Here is a 14,678-nt window from a genome sequence, read left to right as displayed (position 1 = left end):
CTTTCCATTTTATTGTTTGGTAGCTTCTGGCAAAGAGGGAGAGGTAATGAAATGCTCCTTCTCTGCTTCAAACTCACAGGAACATTTTGCTGAGCTGCCTATTATTCACAGGGGAGTAATCAAGTGGTAGCTGGTTGGTTACCAATGTGTTATGCAAGGGAAGTTTACGTGATGGCAGAGGATAAGATGTATTCCTGATTTAATTAATTTGCTGCAAGCCCATATGAAGTTTTATACTTGTGGTTTTGGGGATGTGGGCAAATGTGCAATGCTGTGGACAGAAGGATCCTATTCTGCAACAGGGGAGTAAAATAATTTCTCTGTAACTAAAGATAATGAGTTCTGCAGGACTGTAAATAGGCGTGGAGCTGTTTTGCAGATAAAGCATCTCTGTGGTACTTTGCTACAGCAGAGCAGTGGGGGAAATTCTGCAGGGAACAATCTTCTCCTGGCAGATAGCTGGACCAGGAGATATGCTCAATATTTTCCAGGTCTGTTTTTCATGATTTATATAACAGCATCCCTTGGAAAAGCAATTCTGAGAGGACATTATGATTCCATGATAATTCACCGCACTTGAGAGAAAAGAAAAACCCTATATGAATATGTGTATCCCCTGTGGTTGGAGTTAACTGACTTCTTCAAGCCCTGCTTCAGTTTTTTAACTTTCATGGCTAGAACCACGTAGAGCTTTTTATTAGCTGGCTGATTAAGCAAATTTCCATGGGAATTTTGGGGGGAGAGTTCAGAGAATGGTCAGAGAGGAAGAAGAGGGGAGAGAAGACAATCAGTCACCCCAGGCCCAGCACTGTGCAAGAACTCAGTCTCTGGGAAGTACCAGACTGTGGATTCAGTACCTCCTGCCCTGGACATGTGCCATAGCCACCAGATCACTTGTTAGCTCTCTCTGGGGAAGAAGAACCTGTTTTCACATAGTCAGAGAATAAGAAAGGTGATGGAACAGCAAAAAAAATCCGTTGGAAAGAAAAGAGCTTTCCTCCAATCTCTGTTCAAGTGCCTTGTGGGGGACAGTCCTTCTTCTGGTCTTTATTAGAAAGAGAAGTGTGAATCCAGGGAGAAAGTCATATCCAAGGGGAGAAAAAGGCTTCAGGGTAATTTTTTTGCCAAGTACAACTCAGTTTAATGTTGCTGGCATTGGGAGAGTTTTGCATTGCTCTGTTATGAGCTGTCATTCCACATTGCAGAGCAATGGGACACAGCTGCTGTCCAAGAGCAGCACTTTCCAGAAGTGAAGATGGAAATTACTATGTTCTTTAGGACATCAAAGACCAGAAATAAAAATATTTCAGGTCAAGGAAATGTTATCAGGCCAAACTGGGAGGATACAAAAATGTACAGACCAAAGAGCCCATGATGGCAAATGGCTGGAGACAGATGATTGTGAAATTAGCAATTAGCTTTAAATCAAACTAGCAATTCGCTTAAAACCTGACTAAGCAGAAGACAATTAAGTCAGTAAATACAGTAACACTGTGGAAAAAAATATACCAACTTCCCTTATGTTTACAGCTGCACTCTGTCTTCCACCCCCGATATTTCTGTACCAGCACAGTGTGGAAACAAAGGCTCAGAGCTTTCCAAAGGCCACACACAAGCAGAGTGCAGAAATCTGACTATTTGCTGGGTTTAGTCTCTCTTGTACATCCATGGTTACAGTAGAGCATCCACTGACAGCTCCTGCTTCACGCTTCTGCTCTTTCCTGCAAAGGAGCCGTGCTCCTCTAAAAGCACAATTTTCTTTAAGCAAGCCACCCTGAGGGCTGGATGCCCTCTTATCATTCAGATTTAATCTCAAATCCACAAAAAAAATTAAAAAAGGTATTCTGAATGCAAAGCAAATAGCAATTACCCTGACAGCTTCCCTATTTCAGCAATGAGCTGCAGCTGCATTTGCTCTTGGGCAGGGGAACTGTTTTCACTTAAGCCATGGGGAGAGGAGGACACAAATCCCAGAATTTCATTGCCTGGAGGAATCCCCACAGCACACACATTTGAGTGTGAATTGAGTCCTCTGCTGGAACAGAGCCTGAACTTATTCTTGCTGCTCTTGGACACAGCTGGCCAGGACAATTTACATTGCCTGGAAACCAGGAAACAGAGCTCATGTCCAGCTGATTTTGCTCAAATTTTGCTCAACTCCTATTTTCTAAAAAGCCCCAGCCTCAGCAGTCCTCAAGAGGCCTCTCCCACTCCTTTAATTTCTTAATACATGTAAAACCAAACAGAAGAAAAACAGAGCAGCAGGTTCATTCAGTTAAGCTCTAGACTGACTTCATCCAACTTAATGCTTTTTAATCACTCTTTGAACAAAAGATTTAGTCCTCATAATCCTCCTTTTGCTCAATTTGCTGTTCCTTACTTTATGAAATCTACTATTTATTTGGTTCCTCTGATTTCCACCCCCTAAATGAGTCTGTGGGAGGGAAAAAAACGGGGCTAATGTCACAGGGAAAATGACTTTCAGGAATGAAATAGACTACAAATAACACCTTTTCTTTTATGGCCTTTCATTGGAAAGGTGCACACAAAAAGACAGGGAGCCCTTTCCACTGGGTAACCTCCTGAGCTGCACACCAGAACTTCCCATCAGTCTCCAGGAGCATGATTGCAGTTAGACCTGCTGATTTCAAAGCTAATGCACCTTTTGTTTGGGAAGACTGAGGGTTGGGTTTAGAGACATTTGCAAAGAAATTCCTGTTGTGGGCTCTGCTTCCTGGCACTGTCCAGCAACGTGGCTGCCACTCTCCTTTCCCAAACATTTGAACCTGGTTTTTCCTACATATATTTTGACTGGGCTGTGATGGAAATTGCCAAACCAAGCCGGTGTGGTAGGCTGGATTGTCCCAGTTCTGGTGCCTCTCAAAGGTCCTGAGACTCCCTGCAGGAGCCCCTGGTGCTGTGGGTGTCTGGCTTTCACCAGCTCCTCCTTTGCAGCTCCTTCATACAGCAAAGAATAACTGTGCCCTGGCAAATAAGTCAGTCTTCCAAACATTTATCTCTGATTCATTGGGCCTTCAGGTCTGCTTAGGAGCAAGTAATTCAACCTCAGGATTTCAGCTGCAAAGAAATACATTTATGTGGGCAGCAGGAGAGCCAGACCCACAAATCACTGTCTCCCATCACCAAATCCTATTCCACCCTGCATTTCCACTGGTGTGTTTTGAACAAAATCCTCAAGAACTTTTGCAAAGCCCAGGGCTATCTGTGCTCACTCCTTTCCTCATTTTCACAATATCTATCCCAGGCCTGCTATAGACCTTTCCATGTGAGAACATTTGCAAAATAAAAAAATTAGACTCACTTTATCCTTCTTTGAGTCTGTAAAGCTAAAAATATATCTCATTTTCCATTAGCTCCTCATTTAGAATAAATCAAATCAATTAAATATCACTTTTAAGATATTATAAACTATTATATACTTGAAAACATTTATTCTCCAACTTGATCATAAATAAATATAAGTGCAAATGAATCTAAAATATTCTGTGAAATTTTATCTTTCAGACAATTTCAGTGAAAGTCCTTAAGAAAACTTATTGCTGTTTCCTGCTATTCCAAAAGGTCAGACAGATGTGATCAAACATACGTAACACATATGATATCTTCAAAATTCTTTTGCCGTCATTTTCTCTTCATGAGAAACAAAGAATGTGCCCTTAAACCAGGTGAAGGAGAACAGACCATACACCTAGACTTGAACTGTATCTGGATTGTTTTGGAAAACTGGAACACGATTTCCTCTGACTAGCAGACACAGAGCCCCCGGCACTTTCTTTGTTCAAAAATTAAACTTACAACTGGCATACATCTGGCAGTGATCCTGTACACTAAATCCATTTGGTTGGCCAGATGGCCTGAGACTTGCAGCTTTTTAATCTCACGCACAAAGCACTTTAGGCTGGAAAAAACAATAAATACAGCATAATACAATATTGTGACAAAAAGCCCCTTTTACTGGTTTTCCAGCCATAGGTACAGAAAATCATGGGCAAAGTAAGGAGTATTTTCACACTTTAGCTTCCTAAAACGTGCCATGTCCTGTAACTGCATTCTTTTCTCCTCCATTTCTTATGTCAAACTGAACCTCAGTGAAGGGTGAGTGATTCCTTAGGTACAAGGTTGGATGCTGGAGGCAGAGGATGGCATGATTTTCCACAACTCTTCTTTGATGAGCAAGAGCAGACTGCAGGATCTTAATATCTCTTTTACTTCTGCACTCTTCGGGATAAAAATCTTACATTGCTCTTCTGCACTAGAAGCAGAGACAGCTTTAAAATGTGCATTTTTCTACTGTCAGTATCTTCAAGCAGCCAGGGGCCAGAAAAAACAAACACTCCATTTCCTTTGCTCTGAATGCACATTTCTTTTTCTCAAATACATTTCTGTATGTTATTGGGGAAAACCTTTCCTCTCATTGACTTCTGCAGGAGTTGCAGTCCTTCCCCTGTATGCTACTGATCAGTTCCTGTGCCTTTATCTGCTTTTTAGGCTGCATTCTAGTAAAATCAACGTAAAACTCCCACTGAATTCATGGCTCTGTGAACAGCCATCCACTAAGGCACTGTGATACGACCACAAACTTTCACCTGACCCACCCCACCATTAAATGAGTGACCCCAGGACGGGAGCACCTCGCTGTGAGTTTGTGTTCAGTGCCTTGGTGTTCTCTGCAGCACAGCAGAAGTGTTTGCACAGCTCTGTGAGGGAAGCAGAAGCTCAGCCTTCTGGCACCCCACCCATTCTTGCACTAAAGCTGCACTTTACCCTCACATCCCTTCCTAGAGCTATCCCTTTCTCACCCTCTGTTTGGAGAGGGTGATGGGCCGTCTTTGGCTCAGGCTTCTGTTGCTCACCATGCAAATAATTCACTCAGAATAGCAGGGTTTAGGACACACAGATGACTCCACTCACTGGCTCGTTTCATCTTTCCAGTGACGGTTTTTCGCTGGCAGCTTCAAAGGCATCTTAGTGGATAAACTGCCTGACCTACTAAAAGAAGTACAAAGAGAATCCCCTTCTCAATTAATTCTTGTGCTCCAAATTCATAGTCAGATTTCTCTCTGAGCAGCTTTCATTTCTGTTAATCAGCTACGACAGTTTTAACTCCCTTGAGTTGTTGCTTGGCTGCAGAACTCCTCCGGTACTGTAATTTTCCCAATTGTTTAAGGAAACGCTGCTGCTGAAATGGCAGAGGCCTGGACCTCAGCTGAACTGAATCAATACCTCCACCAAAGGAAATTATTTCAAATTCATTAAAGTTAAAGCAAGCAGATTTATGTCACCTGAGGCTTTTGTCCCTAAACCTTACAGAGACAACACAAATGTATCCTATTGCCTAAAGACCTGGTTCAAAAGCTGCTTTGCACTCCTCAATTTCATAAACACAACTAGCTGAAGGAAGAAGATTGCTCTACACTTCCACACCAAAGATCCTACAGTTAATTTGTGCTTCAGGGCAAGTAGGTGAATATAACAAGGGATGTTCACAGAGTACATGGAAAATAAGCACTGTCACTGCTGTCCTACAGACAAGAAAGTGGAAGCTGGGGAAAGTTTCATCCAAGGCCATGAGGAAAATTCAAAGTGGGGCTGGAAGAAGAGGTCAGTGATCTTTACCTGTCAGCTCTGCCCTGAGCACTGGGCTGTGCTGGTGTTCTTGGTGGATGAAAAGGAAGATGTGTGGTTCAGAGTCAAGGTCTGTGGATTTCTTACAAAAATAAAGAAAAAAAAAAAAAAAGAACAAAACTATACTAATTTAGGTGCTATCTGGGGTGGTTACCTAGAGCATCTGAGGCTTGTAGGTGAAGATTCGAGGTGAGAAGCAAAACCATTAAATAAACCTTTCTCCTCATCCCCATTATTCCCAGTTCCGCCGTTTGTCACTTGCTGAATCTCTTCAGCTGGACCGACAGACACACAGTGCAGCTGGGAGCAGGGGACTTCAACTCGGACACCTCACTGCTAATTTATGAACCCAGCTTCAGCCAAGCAAGTTTGTCAGTCCTGGCCCCTGCCTTTAATGCTATTAGCATTCTGGAGGGTCTATTGACGATCTCATGCCAAATCAATTTTGGCACATTAAAGTGATTTGTCAGAAATCCAGCAAAAGAGCTTTCTTAATAATTCAGCTCTCAGACTCTGCAATGCTGGTGGGAAGGCAGTATGTGCCTGCATAGGTGCCCTTAATTAGCTCTAAAAATTTCAGCAAGATTTTACTGGAATTTAAAGCATTTTAACACATTTATTTTAAACCTTTGCTTTTAATTTTTAACGCTGAGTGAGTGGTAGATTGCTTCAAGGTAGTCTTGTAGAAAAAGAAATATTGTCTTGAAGGAAAAGTATTTGCACTTGCAAAAATGACCATTAGATTGTGGAAATGTACACTAGCAAAGTAGCCTTACACTACTTGATGTTAGTCAGGCAACACAGCTGTCTTTCTGCCAGAGAAATGATGGTGCAAAAATAAGCAAATTTATCAGTGTCCTGTATGGGGATGTATCCTTCCAAAATATTCAAACTTTTCACCCCATATGCAGATTCATACAAATGTGACAACCCATCACTTTTGGATTTGTACATTATACATGTCTGGGATGAAGGATCATATCAGCTGACTTTATGGGAGAGGTTACTTACACCATACTCAAAGCTGTGAAAAGAAGAAACATGAAATTCAAAGTTCCTCCTGCCTTTGTGTTGGGGGTGAGGCAGGTTCAGAGGTTTAGTAAATGCTGAAAACTGGGAATGCTAAAGAGCATAAAAGTTTAGTTGCTCTCTGGGTTGGATATGTATATTAGAAGTCACTGGTTTGGTATTTTTTTTGTTGAAGGATATCAAAGAAATTGCCAGGGATGTTAAATAGCTGGAAATGGGAAACAACCATCACCTGAACTGCCAGCTCATTTAATGAGTGTTTGAGTGAATGTGATGCAGCACAGAGACAGAATTGTCTGGGGTCCATCCAGAAAGCAGTGCCACCCAAATTCATGACAGCTAACCATAAAGGAAAAGGAAAACAAACATTTCTGCCTTCCCATTATGGAATTTACCATCTATCCTTCTTTATGGGTCTTGGATAGGGCCCCAGCACCAGCTGAGGGCTTTGGGTGCAGCTGTCCAAGATGTCTGAGTCTGGCTCTGGCATCCCAGCCAGGCAGAGGTGACACTGTCTGGCACTGCCACCTTGCTGGGCACTGCTCCTGGAAAACTCTCCAGAACCCCTGGTGTGCTCTGTGCTCTGCTCCCTGAGCTGCTAGCAGTGCTGCCAGCCAGGGGGGCACCTCCTCCCCAGGGAATTTGCCACTGAAAACTGCTTTTGGGGTGACTAAAAATAGTGTTAGGGAACATAAAAATTACCCCTCAGAGCCTGTAACATGTGAGAGTCTTGTGGTAACAGATCTGAACACATTTGTGTGTTATAGAAATAGATATCACATACAGGAAAAATCAGTCTCTTTCCCTGACTTTCCACACCATGCAGGGTGGTCAAGGAGACCTTTACAAGGGGACTGAAGATAATGTCCCAAAAACAAAGAGCTTATTTTGCTCCAGGTAAATGTACTGATATGCATGGGTGGCTTCTCCAGTTCTGGCACATTGCTTCAATCTTTTCTTTCCCACCATGTGAACAAATGTTTGTTTGCTTCAAGTTCAAAACAGGCTTTCCAAGGCAAAATCCATCCAGATGGTCACCAGACTAAGGGGGGAGCCTCAGATTTCTCTAAACAAGTTTTTAAACCAAAGAAATTGTTTTCTACAGTGTTCCTCACTGATGATGCCTTTTCTGCTCTTGCTCACGACACTGATAGAATAAGCTGCTTTTGTTGATTAAAGCTCCAGAATCCCACAGACAGCATAAATCCTATCAAAAGGTTCATCTTCTCAGATGTTCTTTTTAAGTTCTTTAACTATGGTTTCTGAATTCTCCCTACTATTTCAAGCCTCATAGCTAAGCCCTTCATGCTATCTTTATGTAGTTCCTGGAAATGACACGAGCACTGTATGCAGTACATATTTAGTTTGAATTACCATTTGTGTTATTGTTGTACACGTATCCCACACAAAATTGCACCCCTCATGTACTGCATGGCAGTGGTAAAGTCAAATTTAGCTGTGATTAGCCCAAGCACTGTACAAAGCAGGAGTGTCTTCATTACATCCCAGCCCTCCACATCCTAGGCTGTTGTGCAAAATCCCCTTTCCTAGACAGGGAAATGCATAACCAATACCAGAGTGCTGCAGAGCACTGTGTGGGCTGGGGGATGCCAGAGGAGCTTTGGGACTGCTCAATGCTACAGGGATGCTGTAGTGCAGGTGAGGAGGGATCTGGTCACCATCAAGCAACTAAAGAACTTGAAATACCCACCTTCCATCCCTGCTCCATTGGTGTGTGTGACCTTGGGAAGAACAAAAAGTCTCTGCCTCAGTGAAGTGGGGAAAAATGTGTTTCCTCACCGCCTGGAGTCCTCAGGCTAAATTTCTGAAAGCTGCTCAGAGCCTGTGGACACAGTGTAAGTACAATAGATTGATAGTCTTTCCATTAACTTTGGATGAGACCTTGTAGGCATTGTGCATTTCTCTCAGTGTTCAAAGTAAGCAATTATCCTTATTTCCATCTGTTCTTTCTCTGCCTGTGTCCTTTAAAAGCTATGGCAAAGGTTGATGAAGTTGAAAGACTGCGTGCCTCAGAAATAAGCAAAGTGAAACAAACCCCTCATCAAACTATGTCTGCAACAGATATATACACATAGGATCAAGTCTGAAATTTTTGTTAATTCTTTTGTGAACCATCATGAAGATTGTCTTTGAGGATTTGAGTGACACCTCCTCATCAGCCTGCTCAGGCCAATGGCACAGCTGGGGTTTAAATAAGTGATTTCTGAGGATTGGTATGTTTTAGTTACAAAACACTTTCATTTTACAGTTTCTGTAAAATTGGCTCAGACATGGGCTGAGAAAGCACAGAAGAAAAGCACAAAAAACTTACTACAGCTAGAGAAATCCAATTCAGCCAAAGGACAATTTCTGCCCAACAGAGTCATGCTCACCCACAGCAATTGCATTTTTTACCAGATTTTAAGAGACCTATAAAATCACATGAAACTGGACAGTTAAGTATTGGCTTTGTATAAACCCAGCTGCAGGAAAAATGGGAGCAGCCTCTCTGAGAAGGGAAAAGGCAGAGTGGTGATGTGGTACCAGTACAACCTCTGAAGAGAGAAAAAAAGAATTGTGATATCCTTAAATTTGCTGTCTTAAGCCTCACATATCCATTGGCTCTCTCTAAAACTCTGTTTAGCTGGGGCCAAATATCCTCCTAAAACTTCTCCATAAATCTAAATTGCCAGCTTGTGGGGAAAGTGAAGCTTCTTACCTGTTAGAGATTCTCTGTTAGTCTGCCTGCATGAAGGTTTAGGAAATGACATTGCAGCCCCCTTTAAACACTGCTCTGTTGGTAACACCATAGTCAGAGACTTGGAAATACAATGAGTAGTTAGCAATAAATTCAGTTTCATTGCATTTGAGCCTAGATCACATGTAAGATTTTTTCATAATGCATTCTCAGCAAGATTTAGCATCTTTCAGGTATCAGAGAAAAACCTGAGCTGCAGCAAGAGCTCTGGGAAAGCCTTTCAGAGCAGCACTTCCCTCACCTCATCTGCAGCATGTTCAAAGGACGTGGTGAAAGAATGGCCATGGAGTTACTTGCTCTTTCTCACAGGTGTCATGGGTCCTTTAGAGAGGCACAGATCTGCTTTTACAGGTCTACAGAGTAGAAAATCAGTGTTGGTGTAAAGCCAGACAAGAGCAAGGGCACTCAGGAAAGCTTTGAAAAACTTCTTGCTGGACACATTTGAAAAGTGAGCAAAGTAGGCGAGAGAAGGGGGAATGGTTCATTTTGCTTCCAGGCTGATTTTCATGTGAATTCAGTGGGATTATGAGATGGTCCTTCCTCTTCCTAAGTGGGATGGTGTGAGGAATAAAGGTCAGACACTGAACATTTCCAAATGATCCCTTTCTGGCATGCTTTGTCTTTCAAAATATTTTTACAGTTTTTCAGAGCCTGCTCAGAAAAGGACAGCATCACTCAAGAGAGGAATAAACAGAAATTGACACCTGACACTGTGAGGTTGCTCCTAAATTCACACTGCTCCCTTTATTCCATCAGTGTACACAAGACACCTCAGTGCCTATGGAAGCCTGGATTTCTGCCAAAGGCTCTTGAGGGCAACTTCTGCTTCTGTTAAAGAGGCTCAGTTTCAGTTTCCCAAACAAATCAGTTGGCAACAAAGGTGTTAAAATTCTGTATTCACTACTAGAAAACACGGGTAGGAGTGAAACGTCCATTTGAAAATGTATTTCCATCTATGTGTGGATAGGTCTTTGTGTCTGGAAGTGTTATCAAGGTTAATTAGAAAAATTATCTCATCAGAACAGAAAAAAAATCAGGTGAGTGGAATCTCTCCGCCTGAGACACGCTAATCTTTCCCTGCTCGGCTTCAAGTGCGACTGTGATCCATCAAAATCACTTCACTGTGCAGTCCCTCAAGGACATCAAAAGTTTAGCCCAGCGTGGCAATGCTTGCATTGTGCCCTCAGTATTAATGAACACGGGTGTTGCCACTGCTTCCTGCAACAAAATACAATTGACAAACGATTTAATATCAAGGCTGACATATTTATGCCATTAAATAGTGTTGCCTTTTGAAAAGATACTCACGTGTTGTTTCTCTCTGTGGTGTGGGAACACTTCCCCTGAGTTAAAAAGAAATCATGGCCATTCTCTGTCTCCTTTGTCATTTGATTGTTCTTATTCAATATTTATTTACATGCTGTTTAAATTATTTTGTTTTCTTCTAATAAAATATGATGCCTGGCCAGGCAGGGCAGTGCATAGGAGGTGCATCTCTGTAAGAGTGGCATTCAAAAGAAAAGTTAACAGTATCACTGAGCCTGTACTTGCTCAGGTTTCACCCCACTATGTTTCTTCCTTTTTTCAAGTGGTCAGTCACCACCACTGATACCTTGCTGGTTGTTCAGGCCATTGATTTTGAAATGTTCACTGCCTCCTTCAGTAAGGCTTTTATGGATCAAAAAGCCTCACACAGCATGATTCAGTGCTCACCTGTCATGTAAATTAGGTACAAGTTGGAAAAGATCCCAAGAGAAGCCAGGTATTTCTGTTGTCAGATATAATGATATTTCTCATACTCTCCCTTGGGAGGATTTGGCTATGTCTCTAGTTCCCAGCCCTCTCTCTCATCATTCACAGGACTCATTCCTTTGATTTCAGTTTCAGGAGAACAAGATTTAGCCAAGATGTCTCCTCCAAGAAAAATAAACTGTTCACTCTTTAGTTTTCACTTTCTTGAGAGTCACCCACCCATAGGACGCAGGCCTTTGCCTGATGTCTCTTCTCGGGCACTGCTCCTCACAGAGGGTGGAGGACAGAGCTCCAAAGTACCAGCCTGGGATCAAGAAGGGACAAAATTGTCAGCATCAGGATCTATTTTTACATTTTGCTACGCAGCGTCACCACAAATAAAATGGGAAATCGCTGCTGCAGCTCTCTCGCTTTCTCCCTTTATCAGTCGTTGTCCTTTCTGCCGTGGTAACACAAAACAAGCAAGAGAGAAAACAAATTAAATTACTCTCTGGTGCATGAAAAAAAATAAAAAGCCATTTAGTCCAGAATTCCCACTGGAACTGTCAGGCTGCAACAGGGAGAAAAATCTCGTAATGCCACTGCTGCAATGTGCAGGAGCATTAAGTGGTTGTTGATCTCCTGGCCAAGCACCGTGCTTGGGAAGGCACCAGTCCCTCTGCAAGGGGAGCCATGGGACTGTGCTGCAAACCCTCCTGGGTATTAGGAAGTTCCCACAGCCACCAATTCATTAATCACAGCTTTCCTCTCAACACCACCCCTACGGTTTCAAAGTCAGAGCAGCATTTCAAGCATAGCTCGGGCTGCCCTGTGCACTCTCCAGCAGCAGATCAGAAAGTTTCCAGTCTCCAATTTACTTTGCACGTAACACAGGTTGACTCCAAATGCATTTTTAAAACTCAGTTTTGATTCCAGAATAACTCACAGTTAGGGACCCTCTTCTCTGTTGTGAAGTGTTTGTTTTGTTCCATGCTGATTTGCAGTGTCCCTGATGAGCAGTTAACAAGACGTCAATTAATCATGCAAATGGGAAGAAATAGGTATGCAGATGATTGCTGTACCTGGAGCTAAGATTTGGGACTTCATATAGTTAGCTTTCTCTCATTTGGTTCTTTTGTTTGATTTTGTTAATAATTTCCATGACTTCCTGCTTTTGCTGTTGAAGTTAAACAGATGCTCCATCCCTCCACTGTGTCATTGTCTTACTGGTCCTGAAAAGACACATTTCTGGCAGATCTCATTTCACATTGAACACAAAACAATATGCCTGTGTGTAATGAGTCCCATGCCTTCAGAAAGTGTGCACCTCCTGCGTGGATGCTGCCCAGATTGCTGGCATGTGTCTGCAAATCCAGCTTTTCTCCAAGACACGGCGCTTCCTGGGAATATACAAAGTAACTTTGCAGTTCGTAAGGGACAAATACCATTTTGTCACCACGCTGGACATTGCACCAACAGATACGAGGTATTTGAAGTCCCTAAGCCCCAGCCAGAGCCCTCCTGAGTCATGGAATTAGTTTGGAAACACATTTAAGATTTCAAGAGGAAGCTCACAAACTCGCAAGATACACGAGGATGATGTTGCTTGGCAGAAAATGTGGCTGGGCTCAGGAAACCTCACCCACACAATAGTGTTAGGGCTTCAGCTCAGGCCATCATCACGAAAACCACAAGCCATATAAAGCCTCTTAAACCCAGTGTTCTCTTCATCATCAGGCAACGAGATTCAGGGCTTCCATACTAAACTATCCTGGAGGATTTGTCAAGGACAACCAAATGATTTCCCTTGCATGACTGCTTAGAAGGATGAATCTGAGTAATTGCACAGATTTTGAGGGCTGGGGAGAGAGGTTTGTTTATGGTGCCGAAAACATGAACTCACCAGCAGAGAGTCAGACAAGGGGAGTCAGCACTGCTAAATTTCCACTTAGGACAGCTCCTTGGCTTCCAGGCTGCCCAGATCAGCCAGTTTGGACTGTGCAGGTGTGGGTATTTCAGGGTGCTGTGGCTGCCCAGCTGTGTTTTGCCATGAAGGGACCAGATAGATGGAGCATAAGCCTGGGGAGAAGCTGCAGGGAGCAGGAGAATAGCAGGATCCTGATGGCTTCCCAGAGGAGATCCCTCCTGGCCCCTGAATCGCCCAGTGAAGATGAATCTCCTCCACCTTGGACACAGAAACCCCACACAAAAGTGAGGAGATCTCTAGAGGGACTGAGCAGGGCCTGGGGACAGGACTGGTGGCCACACAGCTCCTGCATGGCAGCTCCCTGCAAAGCCATGTCCTGTGCCACTGTCCTGGGGGACTGTGCAGTCCTCACATGTCTTTTCCTCTTCCATCCATTGGGAGTTTCCCCCCATAAATTTGATTTTGCAATTCTGTGTTTTCCTGAGCATATGCACTGATTTTTCCTTCTTCTTTTTTTTTTTCCTTTTCCTTTTTTCCTATACTCCTTTTTTTTTTTTTTTTTTCTGGCAAAACATATCCAACGATTATTTGAAAGGCTGCAAAGGCATCTGGGGAGTTTCTCTTGTGCTGTTATGATTTAGGCTTGAAATTGCTTAATTGCTGTATCCTATACTTCTCATTTTCAGTTCCCTAATGACTGTATCAATTTGTTGCCTATTATTCCCAATGACAGGGCAGTGTTTTTTGTGACTGTTTCCATAAGCCATTTTAAAAACTATTTCCTATGAGCTGCAGAAGGATCCAGCTTTTTGTCCTGGTTTGCTCATTGTTCCTGGGGCCAGGAGGAATTCCCACGTAAGGCACCAAGGGTTGCAGGCAAGATTACATTTGGTTACAGTTTCTGAATGCCACTAAACATGCTCAAAGATGTCCTATCACATATTGATTTTAATTTAAATGATTTAATACTGATGGGATTCTATTGAATTTTTGTGAGGAATTACAGTAGTTATAAAGTTGTAAAAATCTTGAGTTAAAAAATACACAGCAAAACCAGGGTAACAGAGACAGAAAGGCAGGAAAGCAAAATCAGTGCTATGAACAAGTGAGAACAGTGGAAAATAAAATAGGCATAAATTAAGTCACACTTATACTGGCCTGAAATAGAAATTAATCCACAAACCTCACTGCTACAATGTTTGTGAGACAAATGATCAAGTCCAGGATGTGTTTTTCCTGTTGCAGCAGTTCTCAGCCCTGGGACAAACATCCTGCATTTGATGCAGTCCCTCAATCTCAAACAGGGACCCTTTTCAGATCAAATTTGTGTAACAGGCTCATGACTGTGAGTGCAACAAGAAGATAGCTCCTTATATATCACTAAATAATTTTTCTACTGGAGATAAACTCACTTGTTTTCTCTACCCGTATTCTGTTGCCTTTGCTTTCAAATGCCCAGTTCTTTATTTTAGCATTGAAAGGTGAGGAATAAATAAATAAATAAAAAATAACAAACAAACAAACAAATAAATAAATGTGTTTCAGATCTATCTTGTGTTTGCCATCTTGTGTTTCCAAGTGTTAATT

Source organism: Corvus kubaryi, unplaced genomic scaffold (genome assembly GCF_017639235.1).
Source record: "Corvus kubaryi isolate FWS band 111438036 unplaced genomic scaffold, C.kubaryi_AGA036_p1.0 37396, whole genome shotgun sequence".
Lineage (NCBI taxonomy): Eukaryota > Metazoa > Chordata > Aves > Passeriformes > Corvidae > Corvus > Corvus kubaryi.
The sequence above is the reverse complement of the archived record's forward strand: the minus strand, read 5'-3'. Positions refer to the sequence as shown.